The 6214-nt window shown below is 36.7% G+C and overlaps 1 pseudogene; it reads left to right on the top strand.

Annotated features, from left to right (window-relative positions):
* The first annotated feature begins 2832 nt into the window (after positions 1-2832).
* LOC102544162 (ADP-ribosylation factor-like protein 5A pseudogene) lies at positions 2833-6169 on the top strand (annotated as a pseudogene).
* Positions 6170-6214: the final 45 nt, after the last annotated feature.

Below are 6214 nucleotides of genomic sequence, written 5' to 3'. Positions count from 1 at the left end.
GTTCTAGAGCCAAAAAACCCTTGCTGGCAGAGTTCTTATGGTGAGAAAGGTGTCCAGCTCTGCCCACCTTTTGTCAGTGGAGAGAATTTCTAGAGATGCCCTTTGTTAGGTAGGAAAATGCAATTTTACATCCATCTATCCCACATGGGCATCAAATAATTCCTAGATATGATAAATTCACTACTGTTTAGAGCCTAATTCTGACCAAAATATTGTCTTTCTTTATGGAAGTGAGAGTTGAGGATATCCAAAATCCAATGAATATTTTCTAGGCTACAGATACTAGAGGCCCCAGGTTTCCAGCAGTATTACAGTCCCATGTTGGCATCTCAGAGACGTAGTCACTTTGGGCATCACTCAGCTGTTCTTTAGTCATATTGGGGAGGGGACAGGGAACAAACAAAAAAACCCATTCTGAAATCCAGGTTAATGTCACTATTTTAGATCTTGATCACTGAGGTGGTGTGAAATGTTCAGTGAAATATTTTCTAAAAAATTAAGTAACTAGTTACTGATAAAGTTTGAAATAACACAACCAGGGTTTTGGAATACACAAACTAATTGTCAACTGGAAGCCGAGTCTCTGCTTTAGATCCTATCTCCCCAACTTCCTAGGTAACTTAGACTTCTGCTAAGTCTCCAGTTTTAAAAAAAACGTAAGCAACTGCCAGCTGTAACACCGAGTTATTATTGGCTTCAAGAGAGCTCTGCCTTATGAACAATTTTTTCCTGTTGGGAAGCAATGTGTCAGAAACTGAGTCTTGATGGGATTGTCTTACACTCTTGGGCTTTGATTGAATGAAGCAAGGCACCTGTACAGCTGCTCTGCCTTTTCCCAGAATTCCCCTTTGAAGAACCAAAACCAACCTGTGACACTGATTACATTCCTTGCTGCTGATTTTTCGTTCAGCACAATTCATCCTAAAGATGCCACCATAAAGATACTTTTTTCTTGTTTCATGGAAAGGGAGTCAGTTCATGATGTCAGAAATTACCAGGTACAAGACAGTGGACTTCATGGAAAGAACTTGTGTGAGTTGGACATACCTGCATTTAATTCCTGGCTTTACCACTCTCCAGTTACTCAACCTTGGCCCAAAAACTTAACCTCCCTAGGCTCCTGTTTCTTTACCTAGAATAGCAGTTCTCAAACTTCTTGGTCTCAGGACTATTTACACTTTAAAAATTATCGAGGACCCAGAGAGCTCTACATAGCTCTTTTTACTGTAGCAGGGATTATGACTTCTTAAATATTTATTACTTCATTTAAAAATAAGGAACTCATGACATGTTAACACAAATAGTATATTTTTATTTTTAAAATAATTATTTTCCCAAACAAAAATTAATGAGAAGAGTGACATTGTTTCTGCAGATCTTTTTGATTTCTGGTATAATAGAAGATACTGGATTTTCATATCTGCTTCTGCATTCCATCTGTTGTTTTGGTTGAAATATATGAAGAAATCTGGCCTCAAATAAATATGAGGTTACAAAAGCAGGGAGCATTTTAAAACAACAAGTTCATACTGTATAGCACAAGGAACTATATTCAATATGTGGTAGTAACCTATGGTGAAAAAGAATATGAAAACAAATCTATGTTCACATATGACCGAAGCATTGTGCTGTACACCAGAAATTGACACAACATTGTTAACTGACTGTACTTCAATAAAAATGACCAAAAAAAAGCAAAGAACATTTTAATAGCCTTCTCTGATAATTATGGATATTCTTTGATTACATCAAAACTTGACAAGTTTCTTCAAGGTTAGTTGCACCGTGTAATCTGAAATTGTATTGATAAACTTTTCTAAAATCCATTGGCCTATCATTATTTTGAATACAACTTCTATGCATGATTTTGTAACACCATACGTTGATCACTGGAAAATACTGGTTCACCAAGTTACACAAATTTTCCAAGTGTTGACACATTTCATTATACAATACCTAAAAAATCAAATTCAGTAATATCACCACTGATCTCATCAAAGTCATTTAAGTATGGAAAAGCTGTGAGTGCACAGTGACAGTTACAAGCTTTCCAAAGTCCTAATTTTCATTTGAAAGCTTGAATGTTATCACTGGCAACAAATACCATCCTTTTTTTTCCCTCAAATTTGTTTTTGAGAAAATACCTGCCAAATACCCAAATATGAATAATCTTAATGTTTGTCTTTTTTTCAAGTAAAAATGATGTTCTGTGGAAAAAGCAAGTAGTTCAGCTTGTAATTCAAACAATGGCACATGATTTTCTAGAAAAAGAAAATCCTACTTTGGTATGTGGCATGTGCTTCCCATTTGTCACACAAAAAGTATTAAAACAACATGTACTCAAGGTCGAGATTTAATAACAACTGGAATCCCAAAATGATAAACCATGTAATGCTGTATAAAAGGATTTATCAAAATTTGTAATCTTTATGGCTCTCAAAGTTATTTTGACTCAGAGAATGACACATCTCAAAGAGGGAACAAGAATATATAGAAGGAATATACCTATGAATATATATAAATCTTGCTCACATGGTTGCAGCCACTGCAGCCGCCAGAGAGGAGTTGGGGGAGGACAGTGCCGCGAGTGGCTCTCACAACAACAGAGTGGCGATGTCCCCTAGACGGGCCAGTGCCGGGGCGCAGGGCCTGGGGTGGCGACAGGGCAGTCTGCCTTCTGGCCTCCTACCAGTTCCTAGGAAGCCAGTTGGAGGGAAACGGCAGCAGGGGCAGAGGCTCCCCGCATGGCTGCCTCCCCGTCTGCCTGAGCCCAGGAGGCCCGGCAGCCCTGGTGGCTAGGGGTGGGGTGGGGGGGGGGTCTGCTGCCCAAAAATGAGTATTCTTTACACCAGGATAGGGAGACTTCAACCACCAGGAGGGGCACAAAGTTACCGTTGTTGGGCTGGATAATGCAGGAAGAACTATCATCCTTTACCAATTTTCTATGAATAAAGTTGTACATACATGCCCTACAATAGGAAGTAATGTAGAAGAGAGAGTGATTAATAATACACGTTTCCTAACGTGGGATGTTGGAGGCCAAGAATCTTCATTCTTCCTGGAACACTATACTAACACGGTTTGTAACAGTTGTTGTGGACAGTACAGAGAAAGGATCTGTAGCTGAAGAACTCTATAAAATATTAGCCCATGAGAACCTAAGGAAAGCTGGATTGCTGATTTTTGCTAATGCACAGATGTTAAAGAATGCACAACAGCAGCAGAAATCCCCCAGTTTTTGAAAATAACTTCTAATATATTAAAGATCACTAGTGGCATATTCAGGCATGCTGAGCTCTTACTGACCAGGGATTACGCCAAGGACTTGAATGGATGATGTCATATTTAAGAGCAATTATCTCTACCGACCTCTTCTCATTGACTTTGTATAAACGAAGCTTTTGACTTTACCTGAAAGCTACAAAAATTAATAGTTTAGATATATTTATAATAAATTGATTAAAACTTTTTCTGTAAGAAGAAAAATTAAGACCACTTATTTGAAAACAAAATAAAGTCTCACATTCCAATCTGCTTCTCTTTAGTTCCTTTCAAAGCAAGGTCTTAAAGCTGTTGACATTTTTCTCATAATGAATCCTCAGGACCCCGTGTAGGCTGAGGTAAGTGCAAAGGAAGACATTATCAACTTTAAGAGTCTTATTAACAGTACGATCCTCAATTGAATGTTGTCTTCTTGTTCCATTAATTGAAAATACAAGTCAGCACAGATACTCAGTTTCCAATATTTTAAAATGTAATGTTACTTATGAACGTATAAGTATATACATAAGTATTTTGTGTAAACCTCAAGTTAATGGCTTTATGTTCTAAAAAGCAAGTAACACAAAAATTAACAATATGCATACTTATAACCGTAATGAGTACTGGCGTTAGTACTTACCCCTTGTATTCTCTGTATTGTACTAACCAACCCCCAAATCATTCAGCTGCCCTTTAAAAAAAAAAAAAGCTTGACATTTTGTACCTGTTTGTTGTTAATCACAGCACTTACATAGAAACATGTAATCCAGATGCGTGGATTGCCTATCAAATTCTTGGCTTAGTAGTACACATGGGGAGAACTACACACTGAGCAACTATCAGCTTGTTCCCTTTATTGGACCTTATGCCTCTAAGTTACCGAGCACAGGCACACTTTGGCTTTATTGGGCTTCGCTTTACTGTGCTTCACAGATGGCTTGTCTTGAACAAATTGAAAGTTTTTTGGCAACCTTGAGTCCAGCAATTCTAACCACGCCATTTTTCCAATAGCATTTTCTCATTTCATGTCCCAGTGTCACATTTTGGTAATTCTTAAAATATTTGAAGCTTTTTTATTTCTACTGTATTTGTCCTGGTGATCTGGGATCTGTGACCTTTGATGTTACTATGACTCACTGAAGGCTCAGATGATGGTTAGGGGTTTTAGCAATAAAATATTTTAAAAGTATGTTTAACACAGTATTAAAACCAACTATACTATTTAAAATGTACACTTTAAAAAAGGTACAGTGCTATTGCACACTTAGTATACTTTTATATGCACTGGGAAAGCAATTTGTGACTCACTTTGTGATGTTGGGTTTATCGTGGTCTGCAACTGAAACCACAGTATCTCCTAGGTATACCTATTAAGTGTAAATCCACTAATCATTCTGATTAAAATTACCAAGTGATTTTTTTTTAGCATTAATTGAACACTGCTGTATGAACTGTCTACCCAGAAAAGTAGCACCACATAAATATTATCAAGTAATTCAGCTGGATTCTTAGGTATTTGTCAAACATTAAAGTGAATTTGAGATAAAAAGCAAAGCATATTTTCCAAGCAACAAAGATCATTTGAAATCTTAAGAGTGGGAATATTGAGGGTTTTTGGTCAACTTCTTACATTACATAAATGCATTTGACATATAAAATTCTAATGCTTTTAAGAATTTGGCTCAAAAATTGGTTAACATGCTGTATTGTTACTAATAACTTGGCCCAAAATACCTTTTACATTTGCTTACTTTCCAATTACCTGAAAGTTCAAGTTATTGTAAACAAATCTTAATGTTAAAACACTGTTTTCAGATGGAGGTACTGGGGATTAAACCCAAGACCTCATGCATGCTAAGCCTGTGCCGTTTTGCTGAGGTCTAAGCACATCACCCCTTTATGAATTATATGCTCTAAAAACCTCAAGGCTAATTAATCAATGTTTTATAGAGTATTCAAGAAATGACTCTTAATAGCCTACATTTCATTAAGATTTTGATGGGGAATACCATATACTACAAATGCTGATGAAAAGCTTTCTATAAAATATACCCAATTAGGCATGGGAGATCAGTGTTTATTTGGTATTATATTCAAAATCCAAGTTCCAAAACCCTTGGACGGCCATCTTTACTACTGCAAAGGAACTTAAGTATCCACAAATTTTAGTATCCACAGGGGGTCATGGAACCAACCCCCCCCCCAGATACCAAGGGATGACTAGTATCTTAATATTTGCAACTTGCTTTACAAAAGTAAATCCTAAGCATGTAAGTATCAGAAATAAACTGGAAAAAATTAGAAAACTGATTTCACCTAGTTTTTAGAATACTATTTCAAGTGAGAGTTTAATAAATGTTTTAAAATCAAACTTAACGTGCCTACTCTGTAATGCCAAATTAGTTTGATTGGCAGCTGTTTACATTTTAATGTTGCCAGAGCTAATACTAGAAATTTAGGGGTTAACTAGTAACTCACTGGCTCCCTATCAATAAATAAAACTACTTCCCATCACGAAAAATTTTTTCAAAAATCTTTTGTAAAAAAGTTTTCCTAAATGTTAAGGTGGTTTTCACTGAAACCAGTCCATTTCTTTACACCAATTTTGGTACCCACCAATTATTTCCCAGACCGATCATCGCCCTGGTGCTTAGTACAGCAAACAGATTTTCCCATTTCGGCACTAGTTGATGTGGAGAGCTTGTACTTTTCTCTGCAATTCTCTATACTTATTTTAATGTCCCAGTTTTGTAAATTAAGTACCCCTGAAGTCCTATATTCAACATTTTCATTCTTTGAGAACTTTCTTGCACAGTACAAAGATGATTCAAGCTCATCTTTTGCTTCCCAGCCTTAGGTTACAACTCCCAATACTTGGGTTTTCAAGGGTGACAAACTGACCCAGGGATTTCATTCAGCCTTCGAAAACTTCTGCAGAAAATACGCCATCGGT

Source organism: Vicugna pacos, chromosome 21, assembly GCF_048564905.1.
Source record: "Vicugna pacos chromosome 21, VicPac4, whole genome shotgun sequence".
NCBI classification, from domain to species: domain Eukaryota; kingdom Metazoa; phylum Chordata; class Mammalia; order Artiodactyla; family Camelidae; genus Vicugna; species Vicugna pacos.
This window is presented reverse-complemented; position numbering and strand designations above follow the sequence as displayed.